Below are 19,856 nucleotides of genomic sequence, written 5' to 3'. Positions count from 1 at the left end.
CGGGCATCGCCATCATCTGGGGAGAATCTATATATATATATATATATATATATAGTCTGCTAAAGCGGCACTCCTCAATGCATGAAACAAATGATTTGAATAAACATAAAAGCCGGTGCCCTCCATTGAAGGCTGTACCAGAGAGTACAGCGTGATGCAGAAATCTTTAAACGGCGGCACTCGAAATAAAGAGCCCAGGCAGGTAGGAGTTATATATATATATATATATATATATATATATATATACTTATGTATGTTTGTTCACCCCTTTCCCTCATTCTTAACTTACCAGTGGGGTGTTACTTCAGCAGGAACAGCTGAGAGTCAGGTCACTGATGGGAATGGGAGCTGGGTGCATCGAGCCATTATAGCATGATCCGCAGGTCTGTAGTGAGTGGGCGGGGTCACGTGCGACAATGGGCGGGGCTTAATTGTGGGTCGCAGCTGGCAGCTTTGTTGAAGAAAAAAAATACACTGTATGGTCTGTCAGGATTGGTTTCGGTGGGGAAAGAGGGGTGTGGGGGGTTGATAAGTCCCACGGGCTGCTGCTGCTGCCGGCATCATATAAAAGGAAGGATGTATTGATGTCTCTGAGCCAACAGACATGCTTTTTTTTTTTTTGGGGGGGGGGGGCTCAGCGGCGCCCTCCAGTGGCTGGCGCCCTAGGCAACTGCCATATGGTAGCACCGGCCCTGAATTTATATTCCTTACCACACACATACACACAACAGAGTTAATTTTTGTTGGGAGCCAATTAATCTACCAGTATATTTTTGTATTGTGGGAAGAAACCGAAGTACCCGGAGTAAAACCACGCAAACACGGGGAGAATATACAACCTCCACACATGGTGGGAATCGAACCCATGACCTCAGTGCTGTGAAGCAGTCATGTTAACCATTACACCGTCCGTACTACCATGCCCTTATAATATTGTTGCAAGTGTTCAGCACACACTGACCCTATTTTAAACACTGGGGGCACCCAAAGGAAACTTTCGCCCTGAGCTACACAAGGTCTAGTTGGTTAGGCCCCCAATTCAGTACAGGGGAGGGGGGCGTCAAAACATAACCTTTTTTTCCCATTTTTAGAACTTTTTCATACTTTACGATCCACGTGGACCACGATTGGGAATAGTAACCAGTGCCGAGCACAGCGGTAGCGGAGAGAGGCACCTTGCCCAAAGCATGGCGAGCCAAGCGAGTGGACACGGTGCACTAATTGGGGTTCCTAGTCACTTTACGGAGAAAACAACACCAAAAAAACATGAAAAACTCATGTCGACCTTTTGTCCGTGTCGACCTATTTGTAGCATTGACCTAAGGTGTGTTGACCAATTGGTTTCAACCTAAGGTGTGTCGACCTAGACACTGTCGACCTTGAGTCCCATACCCGTACCTACCTACCTATTTCTTTGTTGTCAAAATTTAGACATAAAACCTGTTCTGATGTTACTACTAGCTATTTCTGAAGATTGTTTTTGTAATAATTAAGTTCAATGTTTTAGATTTAATACGGTTTTATTATTATAAACAATTGATTCGTAAGTCAATATTTTCTCCCCCCCCCCCCCCTCCCCCATCTATCCCAATCCTTCTTTTCACCTACTGTACCTGGCTGAAAATCTATTTATTAAAAAGCATCTTACTTGAACTATTTGATGCTAAATAACTCAAAAGTAGTGGAAAAATATTTTTAGAGAAAATCATCAACTTACGCAAATTTTCTTGAAAGAGTCGAATTTCCAGGTCCGGTTTACGAAAAACCCATATATCTTCCGATCTGTTTGTTTGTCACACAAGTTGTGGGAGTGAAAATTTAAGCCAGGAACATTCTCTACAAAACTAAAAATAAAACACATTCCTAGGATAAACCGTTCTAATTTTATAGCAGAAATCCCCCGATTTTTTGAGATTTTTTTAATACTTTTGAGCTGATGAGGCAGGTCTTAACATTATCTGATCGAGCTGAAACCTTGACAATCTCATTTTTACACCAATTGGCAACATTTAGGGGTTCCCGTCAAAGAAATTCGGACATCGATTTCTTGCGACCACCCTACTGGGTATTATGCACAGGTGCAGAAGTATATACATGGGGCCATTATACACATGTGCAGCAGTATATATACATGGGGCCATTATACACATGTGCAGCAGTATATACTATATACATGGGGCCATTATACACATGTGCAGCAGTATATATACATGGGGCTATTATACACATGTGCAGCAGTATATATACATGTGGGCATTATACACAGGTGCAGAAGTATATACAGTACATGTGGACAGTATACATAGGTGCAGCAGTATATATACGTGTGGGCATTATACACAGGTGTAGCAGTATATACATGTCGACAGTATACATATGTGCAGCAGTATATACGTGTGGACATTATACATAGGTGCAGCAGTATATACACATGTGGGCATTCTACACAGATACAGCAGTATATACATGTGGACAGTATACACAGGTGCAGCAGTATATACATGTGACCATTATACACAGGTGCAGCAGTTTATACATGTGGGCATTATACACAGGTGCAGCAGTATATTCATGTGGGCAGTATACACAGGTGCAGCAGTATATACACGTGGACACTAATCACAGGTGCAGCAGTATATACATCTGGGCATTATACACAGGTGCAGCAGTGTATCCATGTGGGCATTATACACAGGTGCAGCAGTATATACATGTAGGCATTATACACATGTGCAGCAGTATATACATGTAGGCATTATACACATGTGCAGCAGTATATACATGTGGGCATAATACACAGGTGCAGCAGCATATACTATACATGTAGGCATTATACACAGGTGCAGCATTATTTACTGCTGGAAATTTGGTGAGTTTTGATCAGAGATGTGCGGAAAAGATAGACAGGGGGGGGGGGGGGCACTGCCTCACCTGTCATAGACTTTTTACTCCAAAGTTTTGACTATAAAAATCATTAGAATAATGGCCCTCATTCCGAGTTGATCGCTCGCAAGGCGATTTTAGCAGAGTTACACACGCTAAGCCGCCGCCTACTGGGAGTGAATCTTAGCTTCTTAAAATTGCGACCGATGTATTCGCAATATTGCGATTACTAACTACTTAGCAGTTTCAGAGTAGCTTCAGACTTACTCTGCCTGTGCGATCAGTTCAGTGCTTGTCGTTCCTGTTTTGACGTCACAAACACACCCAGCGTTCGCCCAGACACTCCCCCGTTTCCCCGGCCACTCCTGCGTTTTTTCCGGAAACGGTAGCGTTTTTTCCCGCACGCCCATAAAACGGCCTGTTTCCGCCCAGTAACACCCATTTCCTGTCAATCACATTACGATCGCCGGAGCGATGAAAAAGCCGTGAGTAAAAATACTATCTCCATTGTAAAATTACTTGGCGCAGTCGCAGTGCGAATATTGCGCATGCGTACTAAGCGGAATTTCACTGCGATGCGATGAAAAATACAGAGCGATCAACTCGGAATGAGGGCCAATACAAAGAAGATATTTCTAATATATTCTTTGTATATTTCATATACTTTTTATAGTCAAAACTCTGGCATATACGCATACTTGCCTACCTGACCCTCTCCATGAGGGAGAAAATGCTCTGTTCCTGGACTTTCCTGGTAATGTATGATTGCCATCACCTGTGGTGAAACACCTTTCTTATCAATTAACTAGCTTACCACAGGTGATGGCAATCATACATTTCCAGGAAAGTCCAGGAACAGAGAATTTTCTCCATCATGGAGCGGGTCAGGTAGGCAAGTATGCATATACGTTAGTATGACAGGTAAGGCTCTGCCTCACCTTACCCCACATCACTGGCTAAAGGTCACTCTCCTCTGCTATCTCCCTGCAGTATCAGACACAGCTGCACCCACCTGTGAGTACTAGAAGCTAACAACCAGCAGACACTGTTAACTGTTTCCTGTCTTGCTCCAATACTTATTGGCAACTCAATCTACAGTACATACTGCTAGATTTTCCTGAAGTCTGGAGCATGATTGCAGGGTTGTATCTAACCATTGGCCAGAATGGCACTCGCCAGGGGCACTGGCCAAGGAGGGGCGCTGCCCGGTGGTAGAATCAAATAGTTGTGGCAGCCGCGAGAGGCCAGTTACTCAGAGTGCCCTGAGGACTTCACTGGGCATGGGAGATCTCACATGAAACTAAGGGGGTAATTCCAAGTTGATTTCAGCAGGAATTTTGTTAGCAGTTGGGCAAAACCATGTGCACTGCTGGGGAGGCAGATATAACATGTGTAGAGAGAGTTATATTTGGGTGGGTTATTTTGTTTCTGTGCAGGGTAAATACTGGCTGCTTTATTTTTACACTGCAATTTAGATTTCAGTTTCAACACACCCCACCCAAATCTAACTCTCTCTGCACATGTTATATCTGACCCCCCTGCAGTGCACATGGTTTTGCCCAACTGCTAACAAAGTTCCTGCTACGATCAACTTGGAATTACCCCCTAAAGGCTGTAGTGTATGGGCAACGACACCTGCAGCTGTCAAAAGTGACAGCTGCAGGTGTCATAATGGTCAGAGCTACTGACCGTTTATACATTGCCCACAATACCAGCATGCTATCTTGTAGATAGCAACGCTAACAATGACAGAGGCGCATAGTGCCGCTGTCACCTTACTCGCACCGCCAGAGTCATACATGGGGGAGAAGCGGTATCAGTGCACATAACATGCACTGATACCACTTTTCCCCCATATCAGAGTATCATACATTTACCCCATAGTGTGGCTTTGCTTTAATAATGGATCACTGCAGTTGTTCAGTGGCAATACATAATGCTCATAGAATATGATAATCTTACAAGAAAACAAAATGAAAATCAAAGTCATACCTTGTCTTCTGAAATAATATAAAGACACAGTAAAATTACCATTGGTTACCTACAAAGTGGAGAGAGATAAGGGGGGTACACACGGAGAGATCTGTGCTTAAAATCTAAGCAATCTGAATAGACTGCTTAGATTTTAAGCACGGATCAGCCGTGTGTATGCCCCCCAGCGATAGCGATGTGCGACCCCGCACATCGCTAACGCCGGTGCTAGATTGGCCTGCATGCAGGCTCAATCTAGCGGGTCGCTCACTTCAGCGCTGTGTGAAGTGAGTGGCCCCCCGTTGTCATCCCCCCTCGCTCAGCACATCGCGCTGTGCTGAGTGGGGGGAGCGATGTGTGCTGAGCGGTCTGTGTTAAGATCGCTCAGCACACATCTCCCCCATCAGTACTGGCATATAGAGTACACACCAGTTACCAGATCTTAATTGCCATGTTACAGGCTGTGTTTGAAAAATGACAGGAGCTGATTGGTTGGTAATTTATCTCTCTCCAAGAGCTGATAAATCTCCTTCTGTGCCCAGGGCCGCCTTGTCAGCACATAAAAAAGGGGGTAATTCTGAGTTGATCGCAGCAGGAATTTTGTTAGCAGTTGGGCAAAACCATATGCACTGCAGGGGAGGCAGATATAACATGTGCAGAAAGAGTTAGATTTGGTTGGGTTATTTTATTTCTGTGCAGGGTAACTACTGGCTGCTTTATTTTTACACTGCAAATTAGATTGCAGATTGGACACACCCCACCCAAATCTAACTCTCTCTGCACATGTTATATCTGCCTCCCCTGCAGTGCACATGGTTTTGCCCAATTGCTAACAAAAATCCTGCTGCGATCAACTTGGAATTACCCCCCATGTGCACTGCAGGGGAGGCAGATATAACATGTGCAGAGAGAGTTAGATTTGGGTGGGTTATTTTGTTTCTGTGCAGGGTAAATACTGGCTGCTTTATTTTATACTGCAAATTAGATTGCAGATTGAACACACCACACCCAAATCTAACTCTCTCTGCACATGTTAAATCTGCTTCCCCTGCAGTGCACATGGGGGGTAATTCCAAGTTGATCGCAGCAGGAATTCTGTTAGCAATTGGGCAAAACCATGTGCACTGCAGGGGAGGCAGATATAACATGTGCAGAGAGAGTTAGATTTGGGTGTGGTGTGTTTAATCTGCAATCTAATTTGCAGTGTTAAAATAAAGCAGCCAGTATTTACCCTGCACAGAAACAAAATAACCCACCCAAATCTAACTCTCTCTGCACATGTTATATCTGCCTCCCCTGCAGTGCACATGGTTTTGACCAACTGCAAAAAAATTTCCTGCTGCGATCAACTTGGAATTACCCCCAAAGTGTACACACAATTGCTGATCCCTCCAACGAACAAATGAAAAGGTTTTGATGTTGGATATGATTTACATGAATCAAATATACGTACAAAGCATTAAATAATAATATATAATACTGACATAAAGAAATACACAGTGAGCCCAAAAGATATTTTAATTATCACCTTTATTTTATTTATTGCATACGTTTGTTGATACAGTATTTCACATAACAGGGTATTTTAACAATACTAAATAAAAGTAATTTTTTAAGGAAATATGGTCTATATTGACATATACATTTTTTTTTCTCAAGTGCACCAACAAAAAAGACAATTCTGATATTTTGTGTTTTTTGTAGGCCTTTGGCAAAGGGTGCCGCTCATACCCATTCACATGCCCCTCCTGTGGTCCTTTGCCGTCGCTTCAAATGCATCCATACAGTGAATGGCTGTCAGCACTCTGATTGGTGGAGAACTTCAGCCATCCACCAATCACCGTGCTAACAGCCATTCACTATCTGGCTGCTTCCTTGCCTCTATGATTGTGTGACCACCACCTGCTCCTGCTCATATTCCCCTAAAATTGCGGGGCCCTGGGCAACAGCCAAGAGTGCCTATACATTAAGATGGACCTGCCTGTGCCTGTAAAACCAGCTTCTGTCAGCTATTGACTAGCTGGAGCCAGGCAATGATGTATGTGTCTGCCGGCTGCCTGAATCCGGAGATTAGTGCAGTGGCTGTGAACATGCATTTCCTACCAACATTTGCAATTTGTATTACCTTAGATACCAAATGTTTCTTTCACCTCTTAGATTGTTAGTTCATTTGGTCAGGGTCATCTTGACCTTTTGGTTCATGTTACTGTACATTGTTTGTTTCGTGATTCCCTCAAGGTGCAGTACTCTCTGGCTTTATAATTAACAGATAAACACAATAGCTTGAAAAAGATGCTTATAATTTATAAATGCCGATGTTCTGAACCACATTACCAGGTATAGAACTGTCACTTTGTGGCCATACATGTCCCCACTGGCACCCACAAAGCGTTTAGGGCGAGATGTACTAAGCAGCGATAAGAGTGGAGTAGTGAGCCAGCGGAGAAGTTGCCCATGGCAACCAATCAGCTGCTCTGTATACTTTTATAGTATGCAAATTATAAATGTTACGTCATTGCTGATTGGTAGCCATGGGCAACTTCTCCACTGGCTCACTTCTCCACATTGATTACTGCTTAGTACATCTCCCCCTTAGTCACTTATCTGTATATGTGGCTGGTGTTCTCCAGGCAGTTCCTTCTGTTCTGCATCTTAGGTGCTGCCATCATGGAATGTATCACATGACCCCGGTCTGTCTACCAGCAACTTCAGTCATATGTCTCAACCAGTCTGTAAGTGCTTAGAGTGCCCTATTTAAACAAGTAACTGCTAACAGCACATTTCCAGTACTACATCTCTCTCAGAGGATCAGTAACCTGGCTCCTGGTTCAATACCTGCTTCAGTATTTGCTTCAAAACATTCTGCATGGGATGCAGTTAATTTGCTGGCTGTCGTGATCCTGGCGCTCAGTATACTGATGCCGAAATCCCAACTGCCAACAATGCTGACAGCCGTAATCCCAGCGAACATCGGCTATTCCCACTCGTGGGTATCCATGACACCAATAGAGTGGGAATAGATCGTGTGGCGACGGCATCAAGACACCGAGCCCACAGCGTGGTGAGAGCAGCGAGGATGCAAGGGGACTCTTTGTGCTCGCTGCCGGCATTTTGGCAGGCGATATGTCGCTTTCTTGGTATTGACATCCGGCATTCTGTCCCCCGGGAATACGTATGTATTCCTTATGCATCAGTGTATATCAGGAAGCCTGCATCAGTATTACTTCAGTTCACAGCATTCTGCCTCAGGGAGTTCCAGCATGCCTACTTCAGAAATTACTTTACAACACTCTGTGTGTTCCAGTGCACCTAACTCAGTAATTGCTTTACAACATTCTGCTCAGTGTGTTCCAGCACACCTACTTCAGTAATTGTTTCACAGCATTCTGTCTCAGTGTGGTCCAGCACACCTACTTCAGTAATTGCTTCACAGCATTCTGCCTCTGTGTTCTAGCACACCTACTTCAGTAATTGCTTCACAGCATTCTGCCTCAGTGTGTTCCAGCACACCTACTTCAGTAATTGTTTCACAGAATTCTGCCTTAGTGTGTTCCAGCACACCTACTTCAGTAATTGTTTCACAGCATTCTGCCTCTGTGTTCCAGCACACCTACTTCAGTAATTGCTTCACAGCATTCTGCCTCAGTGTGTTCCAGCACACCAACTTCAGTAATTGCTTCACAGCATTCTGCATCTGTGTTCCAGCACTCCTACTTCAGTAATTGATTCACAGCATTCTGCCTCAGTGTGTTCCAGCACACCTACTTCAGTAATTGCTTCACAGCATTATGTCTCAGTGTGTTCCAGCACACCAACTTCAGTAATTGCTTCACAGCATTCTACCTCCGTGTCCAGCAGACCTACTTCAGCAATTGCTTCACATCATTCTGCCTGTGTGTTCCAGCACACATACTTCAGTAATTGCTTCACAGCATTCTGCCTTACAGTGTTATAGCACACCTGCTTCAGTGTCTGCTTCACAGCTTTCTGCCTGTGTGTGTTCCAGCACACCTACTTCAGTAATTGCTTCAGTGCATTCTGCCTTACAGTGTTATAGCACACCTGCTTCAGTGACTGCTTCACAGCTTTCTTCCTGAGTGTGTTCCAGCACACCTACTTCAATATTGAATCACAGCATTCTGTGCCAATGAAATCCAGTAAATCTTCTCCAGTATTGCTTCACAGCATATATCACTACATCCAGTGGTGTATCTATAATGAGTGCACTGTATGCATTAACATGGGCCCCTGGGTACAGGGGACCCACTTCATGCACCCTTCACTTCTCCAGAGTTCTGTGTCAGCACCCAAATCACCAGGAAAATGATGCAGTGGCCATTCACCTGCCACATTGCTAAGGAGCGAGGACAGCTGCTCTGAAAATCTGCTTTCCCTATGATCCCTATGACAACTATTTCCACAGCAGTGTAACTTAACACTGCAACTGGAGTCATGCATGCGTACAGAAAAAACAGATAAGCTACAGCATGAAAGGATCTGAACAGGGGTATAGGGATCTGAAAGGATCCATTTTTTCGCAGACACAGACTTTCTGCCCATAGGAAGGTGCAGGTCTACCTGAAGATAGTGCAAGTTCCCACAGTCAAGTTCCGAAAAATGTGTACTTCCAGAGCTGGATGAATTTAGGTCCCCATACTATTGTATGGGAGCAACACAGCTGAACGGCACTGAGAGGTAAGTAGGAGATTAATGTGATATCACCTGCATTACCTTTGTGATAAATGACACCAATACTTATTATCTACAAAAGTAGTTGGAATTGTAATAGGTCCATTGATCACTGAGAAATGTACTGTAACTATTCTCAGTCACCTAAAAATCAAGACCATTTACTTCTACAGTATTTCAACTTTTTCAAAGTTTAATATGCAAATTTTTCATAATTCGGATGTAGGCCCTCATTCAGGATCAGTTGTAGTTTTGCTAAATTAGCAAAACTGCAAGTGCTTGCAATATTATGCTGGGGGCCACCCAGCACAGGGCAAGGAAGCCCAGCATGCAAATGGCCACCAGCGATGTGATCGCAAATAGGGGAAGCCCCCCTGCCTATGCAGCCTGGCTGCAAAGGCAGTCGGGCCACCCCCATTTTCTCCGTCGTAGCAACTGCGTTTAATGTCATGCGGCCTACCCCGAAAATGGCCTGGACCTGCACCCATTTCAAACACCACGCTCCCGCAGTGCCACGTAGCTACCCCCGACCGCCCCGGAAACACCTTTGCCTGTCAATCAGGCAGAGGTGTTCGCATTACTGAAATGCAATCACATCTCCCTGCCTGCGTCACTCCATCATGTGCGCACTGGTCAGAAGTACAGTAATATGCGATCGCATTGCTGATGCGATCCATATTGAATAAGGCCTGTAGTTCAAAAAGAGTTATGTATAGAAACAATAAAATGGATGGAAACAGTACAATCCACCCAGCAAGACTGAACCAGGAAATGTGTCATTCTGCCTTTTTACAACACAGGGTACAGAGTCTACACATCGCTCTTGTAGTTGTCGAGCCAAGCCCATCTTACTGTATTAAATGTTTAAAGGGCAATTACAGTACTTGGATTTCATTGTTCAGCTGCCAGTGGGGGTTCCAGTGGGATATAATAATATTTAAAAAAAATGACAATTAGTAAAACTCTTTTCCTGTCTTTGTTCACCAGCTGCCTTGTAACAGGTGAGGAGAATTTATGTTTGTATTTACAAATGAAAAGAGTGATAAGATGTTCTGACTGAATGCACAACTAATAATGATTGAGCCATTGTGGAAGAACAATAGAATAATTACTAGAGATGAGCGGGTTCGGTTTCTCTGAAACCGAACCCGCACGAACTTCATGTTTTTTTCACGGGTCCGAGCAGACTCGGATCCTCCCGCCTTGCTCGGTTAACCCGAGCGCGCCCGAACGTCATCATGACGCTGTCGGATTCTCGCGAGACTCGGATTCTATATAAGGAGCCGCGCGTCGCCGCCATTTTCACACGTGCATTGAGATTGATAGGGAGAGGACGTGGCTGGCGTCCTCTCCATTAGAAATTAGATTAGAAGAGAGAGAGAGATTGTGCAGAGTCAGACAGAGTTTACCACAGTGACCAGTGCAGTTGTTGTTAGTTAACTTTTATTTATTTTAATATAATATATCCGTTCTCTGCTATATCCGTTCTCTGCCTGAAAAAAAACGATACACAGCAGCAGCCAGTCACACAGTGTGACTCAGTCTGTGTGCACTCAGCTCAGCCCAGTGTGCTGCACATCAATGTATAAAAGGCAAAGCTTATAATAATTGTGGGGGAGACTGGGGAGCACTGCAGGTTGTTATAGCAGGAGCCCCCAGGAGTACATAATATTATATTAATTTAAAATTAAACAGTGCACACTTTTGCTGCAGGAGTGCCACTGCCAGTGTGACTAGTGGTGACCAGTGCCTGACCACCAGTATAGTAGTATATTGTTGTATGTATTGTATACTATCTCTTTATCAACCAGTCTATATTAGCAGCAGACACAGTACAGTGCGGTAGTTCACGGCTGTGGCTACCTCTGTGTCGGCAGTCGGAACTCGGCAGGCAGTCCGTCCATCCATAATTGTATTACAATATATACCACCTAACCGTGGTATTTTTTTTTCTTTCTTTATACCGTCGTCATAGTGTCATACTAGTTGTTACGAGTATACTACTATCTCTTTATCAACCAGTGTACAGTGCGGTAGTTCACGGCTGTGGCTACCTCTGTGTCGGCAGTCGGCAGGCAGTCCGTCCATCCATAATTGTATTATTATTATAATATATACCACCTAACCGTGGTTTTTTTTTCATTCTTTATACCGTCATAGTGTCATACTAGTTGTTACGAGTATACTACTATCTCTTTATCAACCAGTGTACAGTGCGGTAGTTCACGGCTGTGGCTACCTCTGTGTCGGCAGTCGGCAGGCAGTCCGTCCATCCATAATTGTATTATTATTATAATATATACCACCTAACCGTGGTTTTTTTTTCATTCTTTATACCGTCGTCATAGTGTCATACTAGTTGTTACGAGTATACTACTATCTCTTTATCAACCAGTGTACAGTGCGGTAGTTCACGGCTGTGGCTACCTCTGTGTCGGCAGTCGGCAGGCAGTCCGTCCATCCATAATTGTATTATTATTATAATATATACCACCTAACCGTGGTTTTTTTATACCACCTAAACGTGGCAGTCCGTCCATAATTGTATACTAGTATCCAATCCATCCATCTCCATTGTTTACCTGAGGTGCCTTTTAGTTCTGCCTATAAAATATGGAGAACAAAAAAGTTGAGGTTCCAAAATTAGGGAAAGATCAAGATCCACTTCCACCTCGTGCTGAAGCTGCTGCCACTAGTCATGGCCGAGACGATGAAATGCCAGCAACGTCGTCTGCCAAGGCCGATGCCCAATGTCATAGTACAGAGCATGTCAAATCCAAAACACCAAATATCAGAAAAAAAAGGACTCCAAAACCTAAAATAAAATTGTCGGAGGAGAAGCGTAAACTTGCCAATATGCCATTTACCACACGGAGTGGCAAGGAACGGCTGAGGCCCTGGCCTATGTTCATGGCTAGTGGTTCAGCTTCACATGAGGATGGAAGCACTCAGCCTCTCGCTAGAAAACTGAAAAGACTCAAGCTGGCAAAAGCACCGCAAAGAACTGTGCGTTCTTTGAAATCCCAAATCCACAAGGAGAGTCCAATTGTGTCGTTTGCGATGCCTGACCTTCCCAACACTGGACGTGAAGAGCATGCGCCTTCCACTATTTGCATGCCCCCTGCAAGTGCTGGAAGGAGCACCCGCAGTCCAGTTCCTGATAGTCAGATTGAAGATGTCAGTGTTGAAGTACACCAGGATGAGGAGGATATGGGTGTTGCTGGCGCTGGGGAGGAAATTGACCAGGAGGATTCTGATGGTGAGGTGGTTTGTTTAAGTCAGGCACCCGGGGAGACACCTGTTGTCCGTGGGAGGAATATGGCCGTTGACATGCCAGGTGAAAATACCAAAAAAATCAGCTCTTCGGTGTGGAGGTATTTCACCAGAAATGCGGACAACAGGTGTCAAGCCGTGTGTTCCCTTTGTCAAGCTGTAATAAGTAGGGGTAAGGACGTTAACCACCTCGGAACATCCTCCCTTATACGTCACCTGCAGCGCATTCATAATAAGTCAGTGACAAGTTCAAAAACTTTGGGTGACAGCGGAAGCAGTCCACTGACCAGTAAATCCCTTCCTCTTGTAACCAAGCTCACGCAAACCACCCCACCAACTCCCTCAGTGTCAATTTCCTCCTTCCCCAGGAATGCCAATAGTCCTGCAGGCCATGTCACTGGCAAGTCTGACGAGTCCTCTCCTGCCTGTGATTCCTCCGATGCATCCTTGCGTGTAACGCCTACTGCTGCTGGCGCTGCTGTTGTTGCCGCTGGGAGTCGATGGTCATCCCAGAGGGGAAGTCGTAAGCCCACTTGTACTACTTCCAGTAAGCAATTGACTGTTCAACAGTCCTTTGCGAGGAAGATGAAATATCACAGCAGTCATCCTACTGCAAAGCGGATAACTGAGTCCTTGACAACTATGTTGGTGTTAGACGTGCGTCCGGTATCCGCCGTTAGTTCACAGGGAACTAGACAATTTATTGAGGCAGTGTGCCCCCGTTACCAAATACCATCTAGGTTCCACTTCTCTAGGCAGGCGATACCGAGAATGTACACGGACGTCAGAAAAAGACTCACCAGTGTCCTAAAAAATGCAGTTGTACCCAATGTCCACTTAACCACGGACATGTGGACAAGTGGAGCAGGGCAGGGTCAGGACTATATGACTGTGACAGCCCACTGGGTAGATGTATGGACTCCCGCCGCAAGAACAGCAGCGGCGGCACCAGTAGCAGCATCTCGCAAACGCCAACTCTTTCCTAGGCAGGCTACGCTTTGTATCACCGCTTTCCAGAATACGCACACAGCTGAAAACCTCTTACGGCAACTGAGGAAGATCATCGCGGAATGGCTTACCCCAATTGGACTCTCCTGTGGATTTGTGGCATCGGACAACGCCAGCAATATTGTGTGTGCATTAAATATGGGCAAATTCCAGCACGTCCCATGTTTTGCACATACCTTGAATTTGGTGGTGCAGAATTTTTTAAAAAACGACAGGGGCGTGCAAGAGATGCTGTCGGTGGCCAGAAAAATTGCGGGACACTTTCGGCGTACAGGCACCACGTACAGAAGACTGGAGCACCACCAAAAACTACTGAACCTGCCCTGCCATCATCTGAAGCAAGAAGTGGTAACGAGGTGGAATTCAACCCTCTATATGCTTCAGAGGTTGGAGGAGCAGCAAAAGGCCATTCAAGCCTATACAATTGAGCACGATATAGGAGATGGAATGCACCTGTCTCAAGTGCAGTGGAGAATGATTTCAACGTTGTGCAAGGTTCTGATGCCCTTTGAACTTGCCACACGTGAAGTCAGTTCAGACACTGCCAGCCTGAGTCAGGTCATTCCCCTCATCAGGCTTTTGCAGAAGAAGCTGGAGGCATTGAAGAAGGAGCTAACACGGAGCGATTCCGCTAGGCATGTGGGACTTGTGGATGCAGCCCTTAATTCGCTTAACAAGGATTCACGGGTGGTCAATCTGTTGAAATCAGAGCACTACATTTTGGCCACCGTGCTCGATCCTAGATTTAAAGCCTACCTTGGATCTCTCTTTCCGGCAGACACAGGTCTGCTGGGGTTGAAAGACCTGCTGGTGACAAAATTGTCAAGTCAAGCGGAACGCGACCTGTCAACATCTCCTCCTTCACATTCTCCCGCAACTGGGGGTGCGAGGAAAAGGCTCAGAATTCCGAGCCCACCCGCTGGCGGTGATGCAGGGCAGTCTGGAGCGACTGCTGATGCTGACATCTGGTCCGGACTGAAGGACCTGACAACGATTACGGACATGTCGTCTACTGTCACTGCATATGATTCTCTCAACATTGATAGAATGGTGGAGGATTATATGAGTGACCGCATCCAAGTAGGCACGTCACACAGTCCGTACTTATACTGGCAGGAAAAAGAGGCAATTTGGAGGCCCTTGCACAAACTGGCTTTATTCTACCTAAGTTGCCCTCCCACAAGTGTGTACTCCGAAAGAGTGTTTAGTGCCGCCGCTCACCTTGTCAGCAATCGGCGTACGAGGTTACATCCAGAAAATGTGGAGAAGATGATGTTCATTAAAATGAATTATAATCAATTCCTCCGCGGAGACATTGACCAGCAGCAATTGCCTCCACAAAGTACACAGGGAGCTGAGATGGTGGATTCCAGTGGGGACGAATTGATAATCTGTGAGGAGGGGGATGTACACGGTGATATATCGGAGGGTGAAGATGAGGTGGACATCTTGCCTCTGTAGAGCCAGTTTGTGCAAGGAGAGATTAATTGCTTCTTTTTTGGGGGGGGTCCAAACCAACCCGTCATATCAGTCACAGTCGTGTGGCAGACCCTGTCACTGAAATGATGGGTTGGTTAAAGTGTGCATGTCCTGTTTTGTTTATACAACATAAGGGTGGGTGGGAGGGCCCAAGGATAATTCCATCTTGCACCTCTTTTTTCTTTTCTTTTTCTTTGCATCATGTGCTGATTGGGGAGGGTTTTTTGGAAGGGACATCCTGCGTGACACTGCAGTGCCACTCCTAGATGGGCCCGGTGTTTGTGTCGGCCACTAGGGTCGCTAATCTTACTCACACAGCTACCTCATTGCGCCTCTTTTTTTCTTTGCGTCATGTGCTGTTTGGGGAGGGTTTTTTGGAAGGGACATCCTGCGTGACACTGCAGTGCCACTCCTAGATGTGCCCGGTGTTTGTGTCGGCCACTAGGGTCGCTAATCTTACTCACACAGTCAGCTACCTCATTGCGCCTCTTTTTTTCTTTGCGTCATGTGCTGTTTGGGGAGGGTTTTTTGGAAGGGCCATCCTGCGTGACACTGCAGTGCCACTCCTAGATGGGCCCGGTGTTTGTGTCGGCCACTAGGGTCGCTAATCTTACTCACACAGCTACCTCATTGCGCCTCTTTTTTTCTTTGCGTCATGTGCTGTTTGGGGAGGGTTTTTTGGAAGGGACATCCTGCGTGACACTGCAGTGCCACTCCTAGATGGGCCCGGTGTTTGTGTCGGCCACTAGGGTCGCTTATCTTTCTCACACAGCTACCTCATTGCGCCTCTTTTTTTCTTTGCGTCATGTGCTGTTTGGGGAGGGTTTTTTGGAAGGGACATCCTGCGTGACACTGCAGTGCCACTCCTAGATGGGCCCGGTGTTTGTGTCGGCCACTAGGGTCGCTTATCTTTCTCACACAGTCAGCTACCTCATTGCGCCTCTTTTTTTCTTTGCGTCATGTGCTGTTTGGGGAGGGTTTTTTGGAAGGGACATCCTGCGTGACACTGCAGTGCCACTCCTAGATGGGCCCGGTGTTTGTGTCGGCCACTAGGGTCGCTTATCTTTCTCACACAGTCAGCTACCTCATTGCGCCTCTTTTTTTCTTTGCGTCATGTGCTGTTTGGGGAGGGTTTTTTGGAAGGGCCATCCTGCGTGACACTGCAGTGCCACTCCTAGATGGGCCCGGTGTTTGTGTCGGCCACTAGGGTCGCTAATCTTACTCACACAGCTACCTCATTGCGCCTCTTTTTTTCTTTGCGTCATGTGCTGTTTGGGGAGGGTTTTTTGGAAGGGACATCCTGCGTGACACTGCAGTGCCACTCCTAGATGGGCCCGGTGTTTGTGTCGGCCACTAGGGTCGCTTATCTTTCTCACACAGCTACCTCATTGCGCCTCTTTTTTTCTTTGCGTCATGTGCTGTTTGGGGAGGGTTTTTTGGAAGGGACATCCTGCGTGACACTGCAGTGCCACTCCTAGATGGGCCCGGTGTTTGTGTCGGCCACTAGGGTCGCTTATCTTTCTCACACAGTCAGCTACCTCATTGCGCCTCTTTTTTTCTTTGCGTCATGTGCTGTTTGGGGAGGGTTTTTTGGAAGGGACATCCTGCGTGACACTGCAGTGCCACTCCTAGATGGGCCCGGTGTTTGTGTCGGCCACTAGGGTCGCTTATCTTTCTCACACAGTCAGCTACCTCATTGCGCCTCTTTTTTTCTTTGCGTCATGTGCTGTTTGGGGAGGGTTTTTTGGAAGGGACATCCTGCGTGACACTGCAGTGCCACTCCTAGATGGGCCCGGTGTTTGTGTCGGCCACTAGGGTCGCTAATCTTACTCACACAGCTACCTCATTGCGCCTCTTTTTTTCTTTGCGTCATGTGCTGTTTGGGGAGGGTTTTTTGGAAGGGACATCCTGCGTGACACTGCAGTGCCACTCCTAGATGGGCCCGGTGTTTGTGTCGGCCACTAGGGTCGCTTATCTTACTCACACAGCGACCTCGGTGCAAATTTTAGGACTAAAAATAATATTGTGAGGTGTGATGTGTTCAGAATAGGCTGAAAATGAGTGTAAATTATGTTTTTTGAGGTTAATAATACTTTGGGATCAAAATTACCCCCAAATTCTATGATTTAAGCTGTTTTTTAGGGTTTTTTGAAAAAAACACCCGAATCCAAAACACACCCGAATCCGACAAAAAAAATTCGGTGAGGTTTTGCCAAAACGCGGTCGAACCCAAAACACGGCCGCGGAACCGAACCCAAAACCAAAACACAAAACCCGAAAAATTTCCGGCGCTCATCTCTAATAATTACAGGTTTAGATTCAAAGACAAACAAATAGAAGTCAACACAATTTACTATAAACATCTTAGTGATAATTGGTGGACCCCTTTCTTTGAAAGTAAAGCATTCATAACCATAACCAGAAATAATGACACTGAGACTTGAATTTGGCAGAAAATTGCTAGCTATTTATTTGTCCCTAACCATTGGGAAACCTGTAATAAAAGAGATTAATTTAATATGCCGCTCCAGCTGGCATATGGTGGCGGCCCAAAAGAACGGCTCCTTAGTCTAAATTAACTTAAATAACTATATCCTATAAATTTACTAAAAGCTTACCATAAACCGGTAATAGGTGACAACTCAACCCCCACAGTGACTACCCACCGCTCCTGGGTGCCCTGCCGCTGCCTTCCCGGACGGGTGGTCAAGCGGCCATAAGTCGATGGAGGTGAGTGCACCTAAACCACAACCAACTGTAAAACACTACAGTTTTCTCTACCATACGAAACTGCCGTTCTTTTCCGCCAATAAATAGCCAACGATAAAACAGCCAACAACTTAGAGCCACAGCACCACGTGCCACTATTTCCAACTACCAGGGCGGGTGGGTGGGAAACCGAGTCACCAAGAGACTTAAAATGGCTTCACCTTCCCTATATATATCAAGCCCTCCCCCTTAAAGAAGGCTGTACTTTCCTTACAGCTATGTCCACCCCTCCCCAGATGTTTAACCCTTTCCTCTCCTATGCAGTCAATACTCTCTTCTAAACATCTTAGTGATAATTGGTGGACCCCTTTCTTTGAAAGTAAAGCATTCATAACCATAACCAGAAATAATGACACTGAGACTTGAATTTGGCAGAAAATTGCTAGCTATTTATTTGTCCCTAACCATTGGGAAACCTGTAATAAAAGAGATTAATTTAATATGCCGCTCCAGCTGGCATATGGTGGCGGCCCAAAAGAACGGCTCCTTAGTCTAAATTAACTTAAATAACTATATCCTATAAATTTACTAAAAGCTTACCATAAACCGGTAATAGGTGACAACTCAACCCCCACAGTGACTACCCACCGCTCCTGGGTGCCCTGCCGCTGCCTTCCCGGACGGGTGGTCAAGCGGCCATAAGTCGATGGAGGTGAGTGCACCTAAACCACAACCAACTGTAAAACACTACAGTTTTCTCTACCATACGAAACTGCCGTTCTTTTCCGCCAACAGCGAAAGACTCATCCCCAAAGTCTTTCGCACCGCCACCATAAACCTACCCTAACTCCTGCAAAGCGAAACCTAGATCCTCCAGAAAAAACATCATCCCCTCATCGGATAGATGTACTCCATCGCGCCGGAAAAGGTGGCTGTCTCTGAACCGTATCCTCGGGTGGCGAACCACCCTCCCACCGTGGGACAGCACCCACTTTGCCACAGCTCCGTTCACCTTTTTCCGGGCCTCATCAATCCGGCGACCATCCGCCACACCCCTCCAACACAATCTCGGCACCATCATGGAAAAAACCAACACACAATTGGTCCATTGCGCGGTCACACTTGCCAGATCCTGTATCATGGCCCACCGCAGCTCCAAGGATGTCCTCTTCCCCAAGTCGTTGCCACCTAGATGGACAACCAAAACCCTAGGGACTCCATGCTCTCTGGCCTGACTCACTAACCTACTCCTCAGCTCACCCCACATCATTCCTCGCCAGCCGAGCCATCTGACACCCTGAGTTCCAAACAATGCCTGAGACCCTTCCGAGGCCACAAACCTGGCCGCCCAGTAAATGTAAGAGTGGCCAACCACCCAAATGGGCAAACAGTCTTCGAACCATCCTGAAGGGAAAAAGAGGGGTAGAATTGATTACTAAGAGGCTTATTTAATGTTTATACTGAAGGATCTGCCAAAAAAGAAAAACTTTAGATCTCGCCATTGCAGCAGTCACGGCCTAGCCGACTGCACCATGTTTCGTTGCCAATTTAAAAACGCAATTAAAGACACAAAAGGGGAAATCAAATAAAACAAACGAAATAAAAAAGGGGGGGGGGGGGGGGAGAGGGGAGGGGGGGTATAAAATGGGAAACACATGTAATAACTCAGCTGGAGGTGAACGTAAAGACCTGCTGAGGGACTCTGATTAGACCAAATTAGCCGAATTATAGATTAGAATTCAGTCCGTCAAGTCAGGCAAAAAATCGCAAATAACTCCAGACCCCCGCTGCCGACTCATGCCGGCAACGGCGAGTAGCTAATCCCTGAGTAGGATAAAAAAACG

At 45.9% G+C, this 19,856-nt stretch overlaps 1 protein-coding gene across 3 annotated transcripts in view; it reads left to right on the top strand.

Moving 5' to 3' along the window:
- The first annotated feature begins 9,297 nt into the window (after nt 1-9,297).
- LOC134966037 (ly6/PLAUR domain-containing protein 5-like) overlaps nt 9,298-19,856 on the top strand; it is a 206,270-nt gene continuing 195,711 nt past the window's right edge. For all 3 annotated transcript variants that reach the window (XM_063942499.1, XM_063942498.1, XM_063942497.1), the window contains exon 1: nt 9,298-9,549. The gene's annotated coding sequence lies outside the window, so the exon portion shown is untranslated. The remainder of the gene's footprint in view (nt 9,550-19,856) is intronic.

Source organism: Pseudophryne corroboree, chromosome 10 (genome assembly GCF_028390025.1).
Source record: "Pseudophryne corroboree isolate aPseCor3 chromosome 10, aPseCor3.hap2, whole genome shotgun sequence".
NCBI classification, from domain to species: Eukaryota; Metazoa; Chordata; class Amphibia; order Anura; family Myobatrachidae; genus Pseudophryne; species Pseudophryne corroboree.
Note: the sequence above shows the minus strand (reverse complement) of the source record. Positions and strands in the feature narration are given on the sequence as shown.